The 24,304-nt window shown below is 37.5% G+C and overlaps 1 pseudogene; it reads right to left on the bottom strand.

Moving 5' to 3' along the window:
* Positions 1-316: 316 nt before the first annotated feature.
* On the bottom strand, positions 317-1,280 carry LOC116811591 (vesicle transport protein SFT2A-like; annotated as a pseudogene).
* Between the last annotated feature and the right edge of the window lie 23,024 nt (positions 1,281-24,304).

The following is a 24,304-nucleotide window of genomic DNA, read 5'->3' as shown; positions in this document are numbered from 1 at the left end:
ACATTGCTACCCAGGGTCGGCCATGTCAGCCTTTTCCTTGTTGTTCGGGGATGAACAGGTAAACTGGTGGCTCCCCCACTCCCCTCTTAAGTTTCTCTCCAGGTTGGAGAAACACATTTGCATAAGAATAAGAGGTTCTTTCCCCAGGCATCTTTCCAACCCTGCACATTGAACTTTTTTTTTTTTTTCCAAGGATGGGTTCATTTCAAAATTGTAAAGATTTATATATTTTTTTATTACATATAATAAGCAATTTTTAGCTTAAAATAAGTTTCACGTTTAAAGGAAAAAAAAAACTTAAAAATGCAGACTTTTTTAAAAGCCAAAAAATCTTAATTATCTTGCAGCACAGGTCTACCCTTAAATATTCACATTTCAAAGCTGTTTTGAAAAGATTTAAAAATTGGCTAAAAATAATTTACAACTGGCAGTGATTAAAAATCTTATCTTTGGAAAAGCGTATTAATGACACATAATGAATTTAAAGTTACAAGCATTTAATGGTTTAATCAAGCATGTAGTTTTTACCAGTATACAAAATGAGACTTAGTACAAAACGGTCTTCAACTGTCACTTCAGTTGTTTCTGGAGTATTTTATGGGGAAAAGCAAACTTCACCAAACATAGAGTATCAACATTCAAGTACTCTTTTCCACGAGTTTCTGATTTTCAACTTAGGAGAGAAGAACAGCATTTGATAACTGCATCCCTTGCATATGGGGTGTACGACAGGCTATACCAGGTCATTGACAAGAACTGCAATATGCAGAATAACACAGCCAGTCCCTTCTTATGCCACCAAAGAGCAGCACACAGGGTAAATATGAAACACAACAGCATAATAATTGTTGCAAGCAATCTTGTTGTTTCAAACATTTTCTTCAGTTGTTTCACAGGTCCCATCAAAAAGCATGTACTGGCTAACGCAGCAAGATTGCCGAGGGTATAAAACACTGCAAAAGCTTTATGCTGCCCAGAAGCCACAGCAATCCAGTTCCAAGAATAGAAAAGAAAACGCCACATACGAAGCAGATGGCAAACCATTTCAATCTGGTGTTGAAACTAAGGGATGAGGCATCCAGGACCTGCGCGGTCAGGCCCTGCTCCTCGTCGTCCTGGCCGCTCAGGACTCGCCGCAGCTTCTACATGGCGCCGTTCCAGGGCCGTAGCGGCCGCCACTCTGTTGCCTGCCCCTGACGCCCACCAAGAAACCCCGAACCCGAATCCCCACAGACCAGCCCGCGCATTAAACTTTTGTCCTTTTCTTTACCCTGTCAGCAGTTAATTTTTAAGTGAGAGGATTTTTTTTTTCCTTTTAGACATTTCACTAGGCCAGGAATGATAAGGATCACTGTTTATATTCCCTGTAAAGTTTTAATTCTGAAAAAGGACTTGTGACTTTGGTCTTAAGTTGTAGCCAATCTGGTATGACCAGTAGCAAACTTTGCTGCTGGCCTCCATCTTGTTTTATGTCCTTGGCAGCATAACCTGTAACCACAGGACAATGTTTTGTCTAGCTTCTGCAATTTTACAATGGTGGCCAGGTTCAATCTTGGCTTAGAGAATGAGTCCTTTCTGGTTTGATATCTGTGTAACCTTTGCTACTTGTTGATTCTCTTCCCCTCCACAAACTGACTTGGGTTTTTCTTTCTCTGAGCCTTTACTAGAGTTTGAAAGCCAGAAATACTGGCTGCTTGGTGTGCAGATGAGGGAAGTTTGCCAGGGCTTGTCTGGGCATGCGCACAGTGGACTGGAGCCCAACATGCACATGGGGGATGTGGGTGGAGGAAGTGGGTGGAGAAGTGGGGGGAAGTGGGTGGAGCCACAGGGAATTCACACACTATGCAGGGGAGGAGCCTGCTTTCTTCAGTCTATGTGGTGACCTGGGAATCAATCTATGAGGTAGAGGGTCTGTTAGCAGGTCTCTATCTCACTTTGCTGACTTTTTTTTTTCGTTTTTTCCTTTTTGCTCAATAAAGTCGTGTTATACTCACACTTCAATGTGTCTGTGTGCCTAAATTTTTCGGGTCATGTGACAAGAAGCTAGGTTTTAGCTACACTAAGGAGCAAAGTTCTACAACACTTCTCCACTACTGGTTTTTAAATAAATAAAGCTGGAATACTAATATAATCTTGCCTTTCAAATTGCAAAAGACAATCTTTTACCCTCCCCCCATCCTCTTTAAAAGAGAAGTATCTATAGACTCAATCAAAAATGATTCTGTAACCAAGAGTGCACCTGATTAAACAATAAATTATTAATAATAATCCATGTAAGGAATCTCTGCTTCTGACTGACATGGAGTTAACAGGGGCTGGATTTGTCATTTGTGTGAGTCCATTTGCAGTGCTACAAGGGAATATCTGATGCTGGGTAATTTATAAACAAAAGAGACTTATTTGGCTCATGGTTCTGCAGGCTGTACAAGAAGCATGGCACCTGCATCCACTTCTGGTGAGAGCCTCTGACTGCTTCTACTCATTGCAGAAGGCAATGGAGGGCCAGCATGTGCCAAAATCACATGGCAAGGAAAGAAACAAGAGAAAAACAGAGGGAAGGTGCCAGGCTCTTTTTAACAAAAAGCTCTCATAGGAACTCATAAGAGTTACATACCCTTCCAATCACCCCAGGGAGGGCATTAATCTATTCACGAGGATCTGCCTCATGACTCAAACACCTCCCATTAGGCTCCACCTTCAACATTGGAATCAAATTTCAATATGAGCTTTGGGGGAACAAACATCTAAACTACAGCACCATCCTTTCTGAAATATCCAAAAGGCAAGAAATACATTGGAAATACCCAAAAATGAACAATCTCAGAAAGAAGAAAAAAAAAAAAGGAATAAGAAAAAGACAGTGTGGAAAAGAGGAACCCGGTTCTAGCCCAGCAGACTCCTTATGTTGAAAAGACAGAGATGAACGTCTGGGGAAACCAAAGCATCTAGAGTTCATAGGACAAGCTATCTGTAAAGAGAGAGCTAAGCAGAGAGAATGCTGGTGATCCACAGTGGAGCCTTCTTGATTTAGCTGAGTACTGACAGGTATGTGTGTGAGGAAACCACACAAACAAGGCGTTATGTATAATGTGGCTGTTTTTGCTCCACTCTGAGCCTCAGGAAGATTCTCATAGACTACATCATCTAGTCTTTGCCTTTGGCTTTTGATTAATTTTAAATAGTGGGAGGCACTTCTAGGAGGTGGGAAGAGAGGAGGAAAGAGATACTGATGGGTTTATTCTTTCTGTTTCTTCCCTGCTTCCTTGAGGTTCTGCAGTGGTTGACTCACTAGGCCCTTGCTATTTCAAGTGTGATCCTTGAACCAGCAGCATCAGGAGCACCTGGGAGTTGTTAAAAATGCAGAATACCTGGCTTGCTTCCATCAGAATCTCCATTTAAATAGGATCCCCAGTTGTGCTTCATATACATACTAAAGGTCACTCTGTGTTCCAAGGCTGCAGCTTTCTCCAAGTTAAGGTACCACCTTTTCCTCCGCTTGTCTCTCCTGGCCCTGGGCCCATAATGGTTTTCTGCTGTGACTAGTCCCTTGTTAGATTGTGTAGCTCTGTCAACATCTCTGTAAATAGATCCTGTAAAAATGTATCTTTTAGTCCAACACTTTTAAGTGTACAATCTGTTTCCTGCCAACACCTTAAATGATACAGTAATATACTATCCATCTTAATATCTATAAATCTATGTTGATAGCTATATACATACTCTATCTTTATAATACTTTTAGCATCCCTACCTCTTCCTGAAATTCAAAACAGCCTTTTTTATGTTTTATTAAAAAATACATAGTATTAGCACTTTTTCCCCAGTTACAACTAAATAATATCTAATGATATACATCATTATTGCCCAAAAATGAAAGTTCAGTTTTGGAGAAAAATTAAGGACTTCTGTGAATCTGGAGAAGAAAGCAAGACAGTACTTTGTGTTTGTACGCTAGTTTGGTAGGCAGCCTCTAAATTGCCCTACAGCGATCCCTGTCTGCTGATTTTTACACTGTTTTGTAATCTCCTTCTCTTGAAAATGGGCTGAAGTTACTGACTCACTTCTAACAAATAAGAATATGACAGAAGTGATGAAATGTGACTTCTGGGATTAGGTTATAAAAAGATGGTGGTTTTTGTCTTGAGCACTCTCTGTTACTCTGTCTTGCATTCCTCACATGGGAGGAAGCTGGCTGCCATGTTGTGAGGGAAGTTCTGTAAAGGGGCTTTACCTGGAGAGAAACTGAGACCTATTGATATATAGATAAATGAGCTTGGAAGTGGATCCCCACTGTCCCCATCCCCACCATTGAACAGTTCAGACGAGAGACACCAGCCCCAGCCATGAAGCAAAAAATTAACTGCAGTAATGAAAGAAAAACTTCAGCCAAATTAAATCTAAAGGAGTTTAATTGAGCAATGAATGGTTCTTATATCAGGCAGCCTCCTGAGCCAGAGTAGGCTCTGAGACTATAGTGCAGCCACGTGGTAGAAGAAGATTTATGGACAGAAAAAGGAAAGCGATGTACAGAAAACAGAAGCAAGGTACAGAAACAACTGGATTGGTTACAGGTTAATGTTTGCCTTATTTGAACACAGTTCAAACAGTTGGCTACATTTGATTGGCCAAAACTTGGTGATTGGCACAAGTGTAAGCTGCAGTCTGTTTACACCTCCACTTGTTATAGTTCATGATATACAGAGAAACCTTTAGGCAGAACTTAAAATATGTAAGGAGGCAGCTTTAGCTGAAACTTGAATTAACCATTCTCCACTTTTGGTCATCTTCTCAATTTTGAGAGATTGATAAGAACTTTAGTCATTGATGTCACCCTCACCATCATAAATATACTTATTTGGTCTTGAAATCCACTGGGAAACGGTAGAGCAGTGGGTTTTGAAAGGTGGGAACAAGGACTGAGTAGAAGGTACCTCTTTATGCTGGAACGTTCTGTTTACAGGAGAAAAACAAAACCTGGTCTGTGTTTTCTTAAAGTCTTAGTTTGATTATGTCATATTTAGCATGAGTGACTCCATTTTGCTTTGATCTGTTCTGTTGAGGCCTAGTGCATGAGCTCAGTCCAAAGCAATTGCTTCACATAATTTAGTTTAATAAGACTCCCCCATTTTAGTCACAACTTAGGTGAGAGTGTGATCAAAACTTAGGGCCTAGTACCACTCTCAGTTACCATCATTTTGGGATTCTGGTCTCAGCATGTCATTCATAGGTTATGGTACCCTCATGGCCAGACATTTATTTTGGCTCTTGTCATTTCAGTTGAAGACAGACCACTTGACATTCTAGAGATGGCTGCATGCAAATGCTTAAAACTTTTGAGACAATACAGCATGATGGTCAGGAGGATAATATCAAGAGTTTGGGGTATGCTCGTTGCCCAAGGTCCCCATAAACCAAACCACCTAGAATTAAATAGATTAAATAATGAGCTACATAAAGGGTCTACTCATTTAACTAAGCAGTCTCTTCGTTATTCCCTGCAACTGAATCTCTATAATCTACATTTGTTGTATTTTTCCATAGGGCACTAGTGTCCGCAGCTGCACAGATACTTCTGTTTAGCCAGTAAGTAATCTAGAGCAATTCCATTATTTAGCATAACTTTCAGAAGAGAATTTAAAGTCTGTTGTGTAACCATAGCCTTTATAGTAGAGTCTGCTATAGAGCCTGTCATGAGGGATACATTTCTAATCATCGCCTCTTTTACTCCAAACCATGGAAAAAGGACCACACAAATGATGCCTTTCTAGAAAAGCCAAGGCCTCTGAGAGATTTTTTCTTTAGCCCATGATGTAGGTTAAGAGGGGTGAACCAATGTTCTGTTTCTGACTGATTATGAGGCAAAGTATGTACCATTAAAATTTCTCATCTACGTTGGGCCTTCATCTTCCATCTAGTAAGGTATAAGGTTATGCATGTGTAAGGCTGGCTGCAAAATCCTTCACAAATAAAAGTATACCCCATGAGTGCACACAACAGATCCCCTTTTCACTTCTATTGTCCTTAGAGGCATAAGCAAGGGAAAAAATATTAAAAGGTAAGAGCCTCATGATAGTAGAGAAGTCTTAACCCATGATCTTGGGAAAAGCTGTTCACATCAAAGATGCCAGCTTCTTCTGGGGAGAAACTTCCCTGGTAGGCTTTACCTTAAGGGTTCCAATGGGTGTACAGTTCAAAGATTGTGGAGGGAAACTTCTCAGTTGTGAAATTATAAACTCAAAGTTCAAGGTCGCAGAGTTTTTCTGTACTGTGGATGGAAAGGGCAGTCTTTCTCTGATGTTCTCAGAAGATGCAATCTTCAGGTTCTAGATTGTGAAGAAGTTGATTGTTCTCAGGCATAAAATCCTTCCTTTACTTGGTGAAAATACCCTGTGGCATAACATATCTACTGTTATAACATCAGCCCTCTTGCATGGGAAAGCTTTTGTACAACCAGAAAAAATGCACTGAACGTGACAATTGAATTAAATCCCTCTATAAATGTTTAAATGGCCCATCAGATAGCCAAATGTACCTAGAGCTTTGATTGTCTTCCCAGGAATATGGGTTTGACAAACCAAACATTGGTTACAAACGATTTCAGCAATTTAGAAGTCACCACACCAATATATATTTAATTTGGATCATTTTATCTTTTTCATGATGAGTCATGGAATGCAGAACCTTTAATACGAAAGATTTAAGGACTCAGGAAGGACAAGGCTGCTGTCCTGGTTCTCCATGAGTCCATGCTTAACACTGGTCTTATGTCCTCTTGAATACCAGTTGTTTCTCCAATTTAGGTGCACAGCACTAATAACTGATGGGTTATCATAGGTCATTTTACTTAGACCATGGAGTTCATTCAAGTTGTATATCTAAACAATTTCAGTATTGGCTGATTTAGCATGAGAATCTGGCAATTTTTTTTGGTATTCATTTAATTTTTGTTCTACTTGGGTTAGTAGGTTTATAAACCAGTCAGTCTTTTAATTATAGTTCCAGGAATTCTTACCCAGTCTAAATGATATGATTCTAAAGTTACCTGAAACCCATATTCAAGAGGGCTTTTCAGGGTTCTTTCCATTCTTTCATGAACCTCCAAAAAGACACCATATTCTAGAATTCTGAGTGCTTGTGACTTTTTTTAGAAACTGCATCAGAATTAAGCAATTAACTGTGGAAGTGACTTTAAACACTCATCGTTAAAGACACAATTGACAAGGAAATTTGGTTATTTCTGTGGTCTACAATAACTTAACATTAATAACCATAATTATGATTAATAACATATAATCAATTAGAATTTTTAAAATTCCATAAAATTTTGGAACATATATTAACATCATTCACTAAAATATAACCTGGAGAAGGTTAAACATTATTTTTTATTTTGACGATGCTCCCCATGTAACTTAACATGTCAAATAATCCTATTTACCTCTCTTTTGGATGCTTCAGGTGTTCTCTGTAGCATCCCAAAGTTAGAGGTTAGAAAAGACAATTTTGAAGCTGAAATTTGATTTGGGGAAGTCTATCAAATATGTTGAAGGATTAAAACACTTGATATTATAAAAATATAATTCCAGGTCACCATAAGTTATTCATTTAGCAAAAATAATGACTCAAAAATTTTAAAAAGGCAAAAACCTTTACTCATTGATAGAGGGAAGACTTAGCTTTCCAGAAAAATTGTGTCTTGTCTTTTCCTTCTTTTTCCTGTAGTTTATTCAAATGGCAGATAAAAATATTTCATTATCCTTCAATATTACATGAAAATTTTGTTCAAGAAAGCTGAATTTTAGGCTTGCATTAGTGTACTCCTAATGTCAACCCCAATTTTTAATAAAACCTTATATATAAATATATCCAGTCTTACACAGTTAGACCATAAGGTGAGATTCTCATAAACCTTTTATAACCCTTTATGAATTTTTGTTAAAAAGCATATCAGCGGTCTAAGAAAATCCTGTTTTGCTTTTACCCCAATGTTCAATTTACAGAAAAATTGAATAATACCCCTTTAATTTTCACCAGATATTTCTTTTACAAGATTAATCTTTCACAACCTTCCATAACTTGGTCAAATTTTCAGCTTTATCCTTTCTAATTTAAAATAATCTTTTAACCCTTTAATCTAAGCAGAAAAATCCATATTTCCAGGCCTTCTTATAATCTTTTACCAAAAGCACATTTCACTTTCCTCACACACTTTGCATGTAAAACTGTTTTTTCAATAGTCTCAATTACATGTTACAATGTTATCTCTTAGCAATTTTTATTTTTAGTGAAAGACTTGCTAAGTGATTTTAATTATGTACTAGGTGTGGAGCCTAGAACACAAGACAGATGTGCAGATAAAGTCTAACTCTTTACAGCATAGCCAGTGGCCTTGGCTAACTCCACATGTCCCTAGCCCTTACCTAGGCTAATGGCTCCAAATCAGGTAAGTTGAACAACTGTCAAAAGTCGAAGAAGCAGTTTATTACCTTAAAGCATTTAGCAAATCTAATATCTGACCTGCCTAATTTAGACCGAATGTCTTTATTTTACCAATAATCTTTAAAACTCTTTATTTTCCAAGGCCTACTAAAGTCACATGAACTAAAATGCATCATTGTTTTTATTTTCCTAACAAAATATTTGATTAAAGTGCTTATTATTTTCAAGCCAATAAATCAGAGCTCTTTCATATGTAAATGACGCATACAGAACACATATAAATACACAGAAAGACAGAAGAAAATCCAGTGATTGTACAATTTTTTATTTGCCAGTCTTTAAATGTCTTAATTGCATTACTGGCTTCAGGGTGGAGTCCTTCTAGGAAGAGGTCAAGGAAAACATGCAGTTTCTAGGGCTTAATTAGCAAGCACAGCTGGAAGGCAAAACACATCCCCAACAATTCACAGTCCCATTTTTAAAAATTTTAATGATATATTTTATTTAATCCAATACATCAAAAATACTACTGTTTCAACATGTTATCAATATAAAAAACCTACTAGTGAGATACATTCTTTCCATCATACCAAGCTTCAAAATCTAATGTGTATTTTATGGTTGCTGCACATCTCAACTGAGACCAGCCACCTTTCAGGTGCTCAGTGGCTACATGTAGCTACTGAAACCAACCTAATAGACCCATAAACAGTTGTTTTTGGATAAACATAAAAATTGACCCTTCTGGTCTTAAAGCTGGAAACTTAAAGCCACAAGTTGTTTTGGATGGTTGTACATCCCCATCTCCTCCACTGTGACATTGGCTCTTCTGAGGGTTCACTTCCCCTTGTCCCTGTAGGTGATCCAGGTAAGCCCTGACCTGGCTCCAGGCTTTGGTTCCTTCTCCTTCCAAGGGCAACCTTACAGGTTGAACTTGTGGGACCCACCTCCACTAGCTAAAGAAACTGACCTAATAGGGTTCCATTTTTATACTGGATCTTGGATCCTCGAAAGAGAAATGCTGTGGAACATGACAATGCAATGATTTTACTGTGCATTTCATTGCAAAGCAACCCAAAGCTCATCAGCCCATTCTGTGATTAGCTCATTTCCCATGGGACTCTTATCTCTCAGTGGGGGTTGGGGCCATTTACATACTTTCTAGGTAGCCAAGAGCATGCTTTTCTTATTCAAACATGCAAAGAGCTGAGTATCCCCTCTATGTTTTAATCAATTTTCACACTGCTATAAAGAACTGCCTGAGACTGGGTAATTTATAAAGGAAAGATGTTTAATTGACTCACAGTTCAGCATGGATGGGGAAGCCTAGGGAAACTTATAATCATGGCAGAAGGTGAAGGGGAAGCAAGGCGTCTTCTACACAAGGCAGCAGGAAGGATAATAAATGCAGCAGGAACTACCAAACACCTTATAAAACCACCAGTTCTTGTGAGAACTCACTCACCGTCATGAGAATAGCATAGGGTAAATCACCCTCGCGATGCAATTACCTCCACTGGGTCTCTCCCTTGACACATCGGGATTATGGGGATTATAATTCAAGATGAGATTTGGGTAGGGACACAAAGCCTAATCATATCACCCCATAACTGCCATTTGCCTTAGATTTTGAGAGGGATCTATTTGCTTTCAATTACTGTGATTTCATGAGGAAAACAGAGTTTGTTTCCCAAAATGGGATTTGTGGCATCTCCTCTGTTTTTTTCCAAGGAGTTGCAACACGTTAGAAGTTATCTTAGGTCCCCTCATGTGGGCATCAAGAGAGGTAAGAAGACAAAATGGAGAAAAACAATTCAGTTGACTGAAAAGAAAAACACTTAAAAAAAAAAACAAAATTCCAAGATCCAACAAGAAAAAAAACATAAAAACTTTAAAAATATATCTATAGATTGAATATCTGCTTTTAATTAAGCTGACTTTTAACAAAACATCTTATTACCCGACTCTAGCCAGAAAGAAACTAAAAATAGCAAATATTTCTGGCTTTTGCACTTTACCCAGAGGTTACCCCCCAGGCGCTCAGAGAAAGGAAACTTCAAGATGGGAAGTCAGAAGTTGCTCATGGAGAAGAAGAGAATCAATAAATGGTTAAAGGTCACACAGAAAGTACTTATTCCTTAAGCCAGGATTGAACCTAGGTCACCATTATAAAATTGCAAAGCCTTAGCTGCTAAGCTACAGCATTTGGATGGTTTCTGTTACTCTTCCCAGAAGGAGCCCAGAGCAGTAAAATTTGAGCTTGTTGCAATGGCTTTTAATTGGTCAAGAGAATTTTTAGAGCTATGACATAAACCCCCAAATCCTGTTCCCTGGATGGCAGAGAAAGTACCACCATGTGGTTACAAGGTCAAGCTCCCAAGAGTTTAAAACAAGACAAGAGGAAAACCTTATCCAGTTTTGTTGTTGTTGCTGTTGTTGTTGTTGTTGTTTCAGGGACCTGCAGCAAAGTTTGCAACTGATTAGTTTGCTGGGCTGGCTTGAACAGTGAGCTTCTGGGGGTCCTAGGCCTGCATTCTATCCTGTGGTGGTACCACTTTTTATGACAGAACAATGGGGAAGGACAAATTCATAGCACAAAGTACAACAGATTTGCTACAGCTTAAAACTAACCTCACAAATCTTTTTTTTTCCCATTAGTCAAAACTTTACAGAGGAGATAAACAGTGATTTTTACCATTCATTCAACCAGTTTGCACAGAAACAGAGAGGCCAGAAGTCTGACTGGTAAGAAATCCTTACCCTTTTTGCTGACATGCCCGGGTTCCCTTTCCTTGAGTGGCACTAGCAACCCTGCCAGCTGCTCCATAGCCATGGGCCCCAAGTCACAACGCAAAGGAAAATCATCTTTTTTGGTTTCGTGGAACCATAGGCAAAAGCTTATCAATTTTGTAAGTTGCCGCGCAACCAGCTGCATGGAGGACCCGAATTAACATTTTCCATTCCAGTTGGAGCATATGTGTGACAAAACATAGACATTAGCCACTCTGCTTAGTGCCCAATATCGAACGGGCCAGGCTTAAACTTGCCACTGGTTGGGCTCTGTCATCTTTAATCCCTTCAAAGAGGATTAAAGGAGTTTCAACATGTGGTCTCTGGGCAAGGTGGTCATCCTGAGTAAAGAAAAGATAGGAAAGAAAAAAGAGACAAAGAGAGAGAGAAAAGCATTGCCTGCAGTGAGATGGGGAGGGCAAGAACCTCGGAGAGACCAGAGAAAGACCCACTCATTGCAGCAACACTGAATCAAAAGTTCAGACAGCCACTTGCCATCCATGAAGGGATCTTTTCTAGCATTCCCATACGCCCTCAAGTTTCCCCCTTTGGGGAGAAAAAAAATTCTCCATGTTCCATGGTCCTGTACGTGTCTAATCCTGTCACCCATAGCTGTCAGCAAAGAGTGCAAGGCAGATTTATATTTTTTTAGATCAATTAGTTGCTTAAGCTTTAATTTGCCTTTTGTAAAGACTTTAAATACAAATGGAGAAAATTTTTAGAAGCTTCTGTATATTAATAGGCATCCCTAGATGAGACTAATTTGAGAGCTCTAATTTTCTAATGCATTTCAGTGCAGTGTTGTTCATTTGGAACATTCTAGGACAAGCTAGACCTTAGATATTTAGGGGTCTGCATTCCATTGTAAAAATCCATTATTTGGCCAGGCACACCTATAATCCCAGCACTTTGTAAGTCCAAGGTGGGCGGATCACTTGAGGCCAGGTGTTCAAGACCAGCTTGATCAAAATGGTGAAACCCCGTCTCTACTGAAAATACAAAAATTAGCCGGGCACGGGGATGCACACCTGTAATCCCAGCTACTGGGGAGGCTGAAGCATAAGAATCCCTTGAGCCTGGGAGGTGGAGATTGCAGTGAGCCGAGATCGTGCCACTACACTCCAGCCTGGGTGACAAAGTGAGATTCTGTCTCAACAACAACAACAACAACAACAACAACAACAACACAACAACAACAACACATTATTATATTAGGGAAGCTTCTTGGTTTCCTCTTTTCTGGACATATATAATTTTAAATTGATGTATATCATAATCGTAGAGGTAAAAATAGAAGCTTAGTGCTAAGTTCTAATATGAGGACTAGTAATATTCCCTCTGGACCCACTAGTTAGAGTAAAGCACAAGAAGAAGAGAAAGGAAAAAAAGATAAAGACTTGGAGAAAACTGAGTAGGCTAAAGGACTAGAACAGGGGTTCTCAGACTTTAGGGATGTACAGAATCATCTAGAGGGCTTGTTAAGCTACAAATTTCTGGTCTCTACCCACACAAGTTTCTGATTCAGTAGGCCCTGTAGGGACCCCAAAATTTGCATTTCTAACAAATTCTAGGTGATATTGATGTTACTAGTCTGGAAGCCACAGTTTTATAACCATTGGACTAGGGTATTTGGCTTAATTGTAACTTAGTGTAATCAATGTTTCCTAACTTATTCCTAGTACTCTTGTTTTAAATCTTCAGTGATGACACAAATGTTAATTATGCTTGGTGGTTATTCATCCTCCCTCTTCTTTCATCTGTTCAGGGGAAAAATAAAAGAGGAAGAAGGGATTGTAGAAAATCAAATGTTGAGTGTTGCCTAATTTTTCACTGTCTCACTCTTTGTGAAAGTAGGCAACATCTTTGGTTAGCAGAAATATTTTGATCAGTTACTGGTGTAGATTAATAGTTCTTTTTTTTTTTTTTTTTGAGACAGAGCCTCACTCTGTTGCCCAGGCTGGAGTGCAGTGGTGTGATCTCGGATCTCGGCTCACTGCAACCTCTGCCTCCTGGGTTCACACCATTCTCCTGCCTCAGCCTCCCAAGTAGCTGGGACTACAGGCGCCTGCCACCATGCCCAGCTAAGTTTTTTTTTGTATTTTTAGGACAGAGGGGGTTTCACCGTGTTAGCCAGGATGGTCTCGGTCTCCTGACCTCCTGATCCACCTGCCTCAGCCTCCCAAAGTGCTGGGATTACAGGCTTGAGCCACCGCGCCCAGCAGATTAATAGTTCTTTTTAGGAAACTCTTTGATGGAAATTGTCCATGGAGCTACTCAATCCTGGGATGTCCTACTGGAGGCTCTGCCAAATCAATTAGACATAGTTATATATGGGAAGAAATAGTTATAAGTTTGAAGTATTAGTACCTTCTGCAGAAAAAGGAATGGGACCAAACATTCATTGAACATACAAGGATTTTATGAATTTAGCATTGGACTGCTGCTCTGTACGATTTTCTGTCTTATTTATATTGGATTGATAGAGTCCTAATAAAATCTATATGTCATATTGCTATGGTTTTGGATATGATTTGTTTGGCCCTGACAAGTCCTGTGTTGGAATTTTTTTTTTTTTTTTTTTTTTGCTCTTGTTGCCCAGGCTGGAGTGCAATGGCACGATCTCGGCTCACCACAACCTCCGCCTCCCGGGTTCAAGTGATTCTCCTGCCTCAGCCCCCCGAGAAGCTGGGATTACAGGCACGCACCACCACGCCTGGCTAATTTTGTATTTTTAGTAGAGATGAGGTTTCTCCATGTTAGTCAGGCTGGTCTCGAACTCCCAACCTCAGGTGATCCGCCCACCTCGGCCTCCCAAAGTGCTGGGATTACAGGCGTGAGCCACTGCACCCGGCCCTTGTGTTGGAATTTGATCCCCAGTGTTGGAAGTAGGGCCTGGTGAGAGGTGTTTGGGTCATGGAGACAAATCCTTCATGAATGACTTGGTACCATATACATGGTAATGAGTGAGTTCTTGCTCTATGAATTGCTATGAGAACTTCTTGTTAAAAAGGGCCTGACATCTTCCTCCTTTCTCTTTTGCTTCCCACCATGTGATCTCTACACATCAGCTCCCTTTCCCCTTCCACTCTGAGTGGAAGTAACTTGAGGCCCTCACCAGAAGCAGATGCTGATATCCTGCTTCTTGTACAGCCTGAAGAAACTTGAGCTAAATAAATCTCCTTTCTTTATAAATTACCCAGCCTCAGGTATTCCTTCAGAGCAACACAAACCAAGATGCACACACACACACATACACACACACATATGTTAGTATGTGTGTGTGTGTGTGTATATATATATATGGAACTATTAAGTCATGCACTTATATATTTCTTGGCCTACTGAAGTAATCAGCATTGACTGCAAGGGTATTTAAAAAACCAGTTCTCTGCAACATTTTCTTCAAAGTGTAACATAATACACATCTATTGTAGAAAGTTAGATTTCTTCGTGCTCAGATCACTTTTCTCAAAGACTAGATAACTTCAGGGATATCAGTATGCTATAGACTAAAACTAATTTTTAATGCCTTTCCAAATAGATCTGTTACTAGTAACAATACTGTCTGATATGGTTTGAATTTATGTCCCTGCCCAAATCTCATGTCAAATTGAAATACCCAGTGTTGGAGGAGGTGCCTGGTGGGAGATGACCAGATCATAGAGGTGGACTTCTCCCTTACTGTTCTCATGATAGTGAGTGAGTTTTCATGAGATCTGGTTGTTTAAAAGTGTGTGAAACATCCCCCTTCTCTCTTTTCCTTCTGCTCCAGCCATGTAGGATGTGCCAACTTCCCCTTGAACTTTTGCAAAGATTGTTAAGTTTCCTGATGACTCCCTAGCCATGCTTTCTGTACATGTGGAATCATGTGCCAATTAAACCTCTTTTCTTTGTAAATTACCCAATCTCAGGTCGGTCTTTATAGCAATGTGAGAATGGACTAACCATACACCATCATTGAAAACATTTTGATTTTCATAAAAAATATTTTTTAAGTTTTTTAAAAGAATAATTTTTTTGTTAATATTATAAAATCGATACATGTTCAAAAATGATCCAAGCACTGGATGAAGATAAAAGCAAAAGTATTATCCCAAATTCAACCATTCAGAAATAAACATTATCAGCATTTGGTGAATTTAATTTCTTGTATCTCTGTGTGAATGTTGGTAAAACTTTAGATAGATACAACCTTAGAAATATTGGATCATAATAAAATGCTATTTTAATTAAAAGCAGTTGTGGCAGACACATTGATTTATCTAACATCTATCCACGCTTTATTTCTTTCTGATAATACCCTGGCACTTTTTGTGCCCAGACCCAAAGAATATTAGATACTAATTTTCCACTCTCCTTTGCAGCTAGGAGTGGTCATGTGATGAGATTTTGGATAATGAAACCCAAGACAATATTGCTATGAACGTTCTGAAAGATTTTTATCTTGGATAACAAAACAATCTCAGAGGGGAAGAACTTTTATCCTTTCCCCTTACTTTCTGCTTGGATTGCTGTTATGAGAACCTGATACCTGGGATGGCAGCAAGTCACAAATATTAATCTGAGGATTAAAAGCGAATATGGTAAGGATGGCAGACTGAAAGAATTTAAAAGCCACAGTTTTTGGTGGCTTTCGTAACTAACTGCTTATATTTAGGCTTCTGGTTAAGAACACAAATAATGGTCTTATGGTTTAGACCCTAGTTAGTCAGAAAAAACATTTTTGACTAATACAATCTTATATTTAATTTGCTTGAATTTGATGGGGGAGTGGGAATTAAAATAAATAGGAAGAATTGTTAACCTTGTGGTGATGCAGGTTTTTTTTTTCCACCATAAGAAGATAATAGGCCCTAAAAGATTTCTGTAAAGGAAGGTGGGAGTAGAGGGGAAATTATGTCTCTTTAAGAGGTGGGAATCATCACTAAAATAAAGAATGAGGAAAATAAGCCAGTTAAAGAAGTACAAACATTGCATGATGCCACTGATATGAAGTATCTAATTTATTCAAATTCATAGAAGCAGAAAGTAGAATTGCAGTTGCCAGGGGAAGGGCCTAGGGGAAAATAGGGAGTTGATATTCAATGGGTATAACATTTCAATTATGCTAGATTGAGAAGTTTTAGGGATCTGCTGTAGAAAATGGTGCTTATAAGTTAGGAACACTGTTTTGAGCATTTAAAATTTTAAGAGGGTGGATCTCTTGTTATGTGTGTGTGTTTTACCACAATAAAAAAAAAACACTAAAAATTTGAGAGTTTTATCTCATTCATTTAGGTCTATTATCCATTTTGGATTAATTTTTGTGTATGGTGTGAGGTAAGAGTCTATTTTTTTTTTTTTTTTGCCTATGGATAATGCATTGTCCCAGCATCATTTCATTTCTTGAAAAGATTATTCTTTCCCCATTGTATTGTCATCTTGTTGAAAATTAATTGACCATGAATATAAATCTTTTATTTCTAGACAGCTAATTTTTCTCCATTGATGTATATATTTATCCTTGGCAATACCACATTTACTTATTAACTGTTGCTTTCTATTAAGTTTTGAAATTGCATAGTGTTTTATTTGTTTGTAATTGTTTTGGCTATTCTAAGACCTTTGATTTTCTTTATAAATTTAAGATAAGCTTGCCAATTTCTAAATTTTGATGGGATTTTGATACCAATTGCCAGAAAACTTACAGATGACCTATAGGAAAATTACCGTCTTGACGATATTGAGTCATTTAATTCATGATTATTTTCACTTACTTATATGTCACTTCATGTATCTCAGAAATATTTTGTAGTTTTTAGTGTACAAGTGATAAACCTCTTTTGGTAAATTTATTTTTGATTGTTTATCCTTTTTGATATTATTGTGAATAAAATTGCTTCTTCCTTTCATTTCTGGAGTTATCATTGCTAATATATCGAAATACAATGATTTATTTTCTTTTTTAAACACCACATGTGGCATCTGAATACAATTGATGGTTATAGTATAATTTTACATGCCATTTAATACAATCTTGCTAAACTCATTTACTAGGTCCAGTTTTTTTTTTTTTTCCAGATTTTGTGGCATTGTCTACATATGGGACTATGTCACTATGTCATCTTCATATATGGATGGTTTCATTTCTTCTTCTTTTTTTTTTTTTTTTTTGAGACGGAGTCTCGCTCTGTCACCCAGGCTGGAGTGCAGTGGCGTGATCTCGACTCACTGCAAGCTCCATCTCTCGGATTCACGCCATTTTCCTGCCTCAGCCTCCCGAGTAGCTGGGACTACAGGCGCCTGCCACCACGCCCAGCTAATTTTTTTTTTTTTTGTATTTTTAGTAGAGACGGGCTCTCACCGTGGTCTCGATCTCCTGACTTCGTGATCCACCCACCTCAGCCTCCCAAAGTGCTGGGATTGCAGGCGTGAGCCACCGCGCCCGGCCCATTTCTTCTTCTTATATTTTGTTACCTTTAACTTACTCTTCTTTCCTTCCTTCCTTCCCTCCTTCTTCCCTTCCATGCTTTTAATGTTTATGTTTTCCCTGAATCATATGTTAAAACTTAATCTCCAATGTGACAGCATTAAGAGTTGAGGACTTTGGGGGAGGTTATTAGGTCATGGGGGCAGAGGTGTTATAAATGGGATTAGTGACTTTATAAAAGTAATCTGAGGGAGCTTGTTCCCCATTTTTGCCATATGAAGACATAACTAGACGGTACTGTTTATGAGGAATGGGCCATGATCAGACATTAAATCTGCTAGTACCTTGATCTTGGACTTCTCATCCTCTAGAACTATGAGCAATAAATTTCTTTTGTTTATAAATTACCCACTCTAAGGTGTTTGTTATAGTAGCCAAATGGACTAAGACAATTTCCTTATTGCCTTTTTGCATTGGAGGAAATTACTCAGATTATTTGTTGTTTCCCTTTGGATAATTTCAAGAGTGCTGACAATGTTTTTGTTTTAAATCAGTTTTGTTCAGCTTTATAACTGCTTTTTAGGGAGAAGACTCGCTGACTTCCCTACTTGGCTATAGATAGAAGATTGCTTCTAACAACCTCTTTTTGAGTACTTATGCTTCTATTCTCTTTATGTTCTTTTTTTACACAAATCACTTTGTCTGTAATATTTCAGAGACTGTGCAAAATAGTTTGTCCCAAATATTTCTATATTTATTTAGGCAGTTCTTTTTTATGATTTGTATTCTATATTTTCCTTTTCAGTTATTATAAATAAGTACTATTTTGGTTCCTTTCCTATTCGTCTTTGATTGAAGCAGGCTACATGCTGACAAATAATGGAAGGGAAGTGAAGTGAACTGAACAGTCCATTCTTTCTATTTGGGCTTTTCTTTCACATTCTTCCTCCAAAGGGCTATTTATCCTGGAAGTATACATTGCTTAGATGTTGGATGCAAAGCTATATAAAACAGATGTTTCTCCATACTAGTATTTGGCATCCACAGACCTTCCTCCATCCTTTGTCCACTTAACACCCATCCCACCCCCACCTTCCCTAGCAAAAGACGAGATTGTAAACAACAGAAATGGCTTGTGGCCTGCCAAGTGCATAATTCTCTTTACTTTACGTCCCCCTCCCTGTGGCTCTGTGGTATCATGCCGCAGCCTCTGCAGTGACCTAAACAATCTTTCCTGTGACATTAAAACTCAAGGTGTTCTAATCAAAGGGACACTGGTTATGCCTTTCAGAATACTGATTTTTAACTTTTACAAGATCTGGGGTGGCACTGGCAACTCACATCATTGTTTCAGCTCTGATTTCTCACTGCTTATCATGTGCAACTGAGAAAATCATTCGTTATATTGTTTATTCTCCAGTTTGTTCTTTACATTTTCCTTTGAGAAGATTTGAGAGAGGATATATGGCAATAATTCTCTTTTATTATATTAAATCAGAAGTCTTGAAGGACGTTCTGTCTTCACAATTATTCCTTGAACTAGTCCCATTGGCAAGTTGGGAAAATAAAGAACAGAGAGACTAAATCATTTACAGAAGGTAATGAAGTTAGCTATACACAAAAGAGAAAATCCATCTACCTCAAGGGTCGTTCTTGGCCAGCCTCCTAATTATTATCTTGGACACTTAATCCCTATAGAAATGATTTCCTCAACATGACAAGGAACACAACAGAAAAAGAGAGATGCTTAGTATTAAAAAAATGTTTTTGTCAACAACCAAGAGAATCTGCAAAGAAAGTGAGGCCAAAAGTATTAGTTAATCTAAGTTTATATCAAAGTTTAGAGCATTAAATTCAATTTTAAAACTTATGTATAATTTAATAATCTTTTATTTCCATAACACGTATACTACTTAAACTGCTGGACACTTAGCCTAAATATATATCTATGGTTGCCACTCTTCTTGGATGTACTTTCACAATGACAAGAAATAACCCACAAGGGGTAAATAAAGTATAACAGCTCCAATGCAATCAATAGGGTTTAAGACTTCAAGTATCTTCTTTTAGGTTAAATTGTGTTAAAATGATTCTAAAAAAATAATTGCCACAGCAACCTCAAGCAATGTTCCTTTTGAGAATCACATAATTTTTGTTTCTCGTACCATTTCTCTGGTCAATTTATTGTTTCTATAGAACTGAGAGAGTGGAGGGAAGTTGGGGCTAAATGCTATGATTTTATATTCTTACTTGGTGGTTACAAGTGAGACTAAAGGAAATTATCTTCTACCATGTAGAGTTTGTTTTTTAGGAAAGCAGAAGGAAGCCCTTATATTCACACAGCTGCAGGCTATTAAAATCTAACAGAATGCAAACAAAATAACGTCTGACATCAGAGCACAACAAAGTTTTGCTTTGGCTGTGCCTAAGTATATGAAAACCAAACATAAGCTAAATTGCTGAAACCAATGGTTAGTTTTAAAACATTTGTGAATAATTGATTGACCATGTTCTACTGATTCAATCTGACTTGTGTGCATTGGCTTAGACTTTGATAATAATACGTAGAAAACAGAGAGAGTTACCAAGCATTCAGAGTGGATAATTTTAAAGTGAATTTTTAAAAACCTATGGAATTTTCTGTAATGACTTTTTATCCAGATGCTGCTCCATAAATGAATCTCTCTCTCTCTCTCTCTCTCTGCCTCTCTCTTTAAAAGGTTTGTGCAGCTACCTTTTTTTATTTCTCAAAATTTTTATGTTTAAATTCAGTCAGTTACCTCTAAGGGTTTAAAGCTACAGCCTTTCTTCACACAAAACGTAAGCATGAAGCCCTAACAGGTTACAACAGGCAAAGTGTTACCATAGAGGGTACCTACGTGCAGTTCTCAATTGAAAAATGTCAGTAAATTATAAGTATTCAGATGGTTGCATGTTTGGTGACATGTGGCATACACCATTTTTCCTTGAAATACTTATTTTCCCTCACATCTCTCTGCACATACACAGTCATGGTGGGGAACAAAAATCTACTTCACATTCCAGTTAAAATAATGCATATCTACATTCTGACATGATGTCTTTTAAGTGGATGATGTAAGGATAATTTCCACTTTTATTTGAAATAGACTACAGATCCCAAGCAAACTTTTACACTTAGAAAATTAAAATTGTATGTTTCATTTAGATTTCTGTACAATGACTCACTTGAATTTTTCTACAGATCTTTAATCATATATTCTTAGGCTAGTTTCACATTTTAGGTTATAGTTTACTGTCAAAGCACGACCGATATCAAATTTGGAAGATATTCTCATTTACACTGAAAACAGTTTTCGGATTCATTCATTGGACGAAAGAAGGAAAAGAATGAGACTATCAAGATAAATATATTATATATTAAAATAAATTTAAAAATACTGGCACACATTATTGGTATGATCTTGATGAACTTTCATTTTATAACATTACAATGCCAGACTTAGCCAATTATAAAAATGTTATTTGTTTTTATTTATTATTTTGTTACTAATATTCAGAAATGTAGTTGTCCAAATTTGAGTTTTATTTTTAACAATTTAAGAACACTTCTAACCTTATAATCTTTCTCTTTCCTTGTTTTTGAATGATGCATTTACCCATTGATCACAAAAATTGTACAATATCCTAATATTTCAAGCTTTTGTGTATCCACAATTTAAATAAATTAACTCGTAATTCTAAAATTTTCTATTAATATGAGTTGTTTTGTATGTACCATTTGTTCATGATTAATTCTTATTTAGATCATACCCAGTTTTAAACAATGTGTTTATACAGGAATCAACAATGATATTACTTGAATGGGATTTTATAATCAGCTTTATAAATGCCTGTGTATTAATATTCCTTCCAAAATGACACTTCTTTTATGGTCTTGGTGTGAATAAGGGTAAACGTGCTTACTATGACATAAAGGCATTCACTAAACAAGTACTGTTCTGGGAAACTCTGACCTAATTCACATATTAGAAAATAAGAACAAGTATTCCTACTTAACTAGTTTTGTCTATTATAGTGAGAGTTTGCTATATATCACAAAAATGTGGGATATAGGCTTGGACTTTCTGAATAGGTAAATTGATATTTTAGTAAGGTGCTTTACAGCAACATTTTAATGTGCTGAAAAAATGCTTAGGTGAGAGTTCTGAAAATGCGTATCCGCAGTGAGCTTCAGCAGAGCAAAGAACATGAGGATGTTCTCAGAAGCGCTTTGCTATCTATTATTTAGCATATTTCTGCTGAAGTGTCAATATGTGCTAATTCAGTTAGCTATAGATAGGTGAGGGCTTATAAATTATTTCGCTCTTCTGATTTTAGAGGTGCCTATGCCTCTTTCCCCATCAGGTGTATCATGTGGAATTAGTCCCTGGTTTACCTACAAAGTGGAAAAAGAGATGAAATTTATACCGGATGTTCTTTAGTGTTTTATTTTTTGATACCTTTACAGTCCTTTATTTTGTTTTATTTTTGAGGGGGCTTCCATTTCTTTTTCATTTTTTTATAGACTCAGGGGGTACATGTGCAGGTTTGTTACATGGATATATTGCATGATGCTGAGATTTGGGCTTCTAGTGTATCCATCACCCTAATAGTGAATATTGTATCCAATAGGTAAGTTTTCAACCCTCACTTGCCTCCCAATTTCTCCCTTTTGGAGTCACCAGTGTCTAATATTTCCCTCTGTATATCTATGTGTACCCATTGTTTTGCTCCCACTTGTAAGTGGGAACATGTAATATTTGATTTTATGTTTCTTAGTTATTTTTCTTAGGATAATAGTCTCTAATTCTATCTATGTTGCCACGAAACCCCCCACAAATCTCATTCTTTTTATGGCTGTATAGTATTTTGTGATTTGGTAGTTGTTACCCTCTTCCTCCTGCCCCCTTTTCCTCCCTCCTTCCCTGTCCTCCTCCCCCTCTGTACTTCCCTCTCCCTTTTTCTTCTTTTTGAAAGTAAATATGCATCAAGCTCTGAATTTTAATATGTTTCCCTCTTTTTGGATTCATAGTACATAAAACTTTAGTTAAAGTAAAACCAATATAATTTTAACATATACTTTGGCAATTTTCTCATATCAGGGTTAAAAAAATTGCGCATTCTCACCTAAGCATACAGAAAGAGATAATGTGTAAACCACAAATAAAGGTACACATAATATATAATATATAAATTCCAGGCAATTGAAAACATTAACATTAATATGTTAGTGTCAAATATTAGTATCAGCAGGTTATGTCATGGGCAATATTTTCATGGCGGAAAAAAGAATTAATAACATTATGACCTAAGCTTCAGTTTACACTTCCATTCACAATTTTATTTTTTTGAGATAGGGTCTCCGTCTGTCACCCAGGCTGCAGTGCATTGACACGAATGCAGCTCACTGCTGCCTCGACCTCCTGGGGTCAAGTGATCCTCCTGTCTCAACCTCCCAAGTTGCTGGGACTAAAGGAATGCAGCACCACAGCTGGCTAATTTTTTGTTTTCATGTTTTGTAGAAATGAGGTCTCACTTTGTTGCCCAGGCTGGTCTTGAACTCCTGCGCTCAAGCCATCCTCCCACCTCGGCCTCCCAGAATGTTGAGATCACAGGTATGAGCAACTGTGTCTGGCCTCTGTTAACAATTTTACTTGTTTCTTTCCAAGTAAACTTCTGTAATCTGATCAGCTGATGATAATGCTGGTACTGTCACTAGCTATGAGAACATGGGAAAATTCCATAATTGTTGAAAGTCATAATTTCCCTCTCTATATAATGAGACTATTCCTAGAAACAACCCCAAAGGTTATTAGGAAGATTAAATGAGATTAAACCTCACTCGCGATTAAATACAAAAAGCCCATTAGAAACAGCTGAAGAGAGAATGAGTGAACTAAAAATCAATTCAGCATACTATATCAAAAAGTTAGCACATAGAGACAAAAAATAAAGGTGGAACAAAAAGAGTAAAAATCATACAGCATGCAGTGAGAAGGCCTAATATATCTTCAGTTGGAATCCAAAAACGTAGATGAGAAAGAAAGTGACCAAAGCAATACTTGATGTGACTGTGTGTGAAAATTTTACAGAATTTATGAGAGACTATAATCCATAAATGTAATAAATCCAATGAATCTCAAACCATATGAATAAATAAAAAACCACAGTCACATTACAGTAAAACTTTAAAATTACAAAGGCATATATATTAAAATAAGTGAGAAGAAAATATTGTCTTCAATGAGCAACAGTTACAGAAATCATAGCTGATTTCTCAACAGTAACTAAAGTTAGAAAAGAGCGTAATACCAAAGTGATAGCAAAATATACTGCATACCAAAACCTTTGGAATGTTGTGAAAGCAGTACTTAGTAGAAATTTACAGTCTTAAATGTAAACATTAAAAATAAAGAGCCAGGTGCAGTGGTTCATGCCTGTAATCCCAGCATTTTGGGAAGCCAAAATGGGAGGCTGCTTGGGCCCAGGAGTTCATGAGCAACCTGGGGCAACACAGTGAGACCCCATATCTACAAAAGAAAATTGAAAAATTAGCCAGGTGTGGTGGCACAGTTCCAGCTACTCCAGAAACTGAGATGGGAGGATCATTTGAGCCAGGAGGTTGAGGCTGCAGTGAGCCATAAT

This window comes from Hylobates moloch, unplaced genomic scaffold (genome assembly GCF_009828535.3).
Source record: "Hylobates moloch isolate HMO894 unplaced genomic scaffold, HMol_V3 SCAFFOLD_7, whole genome shotgun sequence".
In the NCBI taxonomy this organism is placed as follows: Eukaryota; Metazoa; Chordata; class Mammalia; order Primates; family Hylobatidae; genus Hylobates; species Hylobates moloch.
This window is presented reverse-complemented; position numbering and strand designations above follow the sequence as displayed.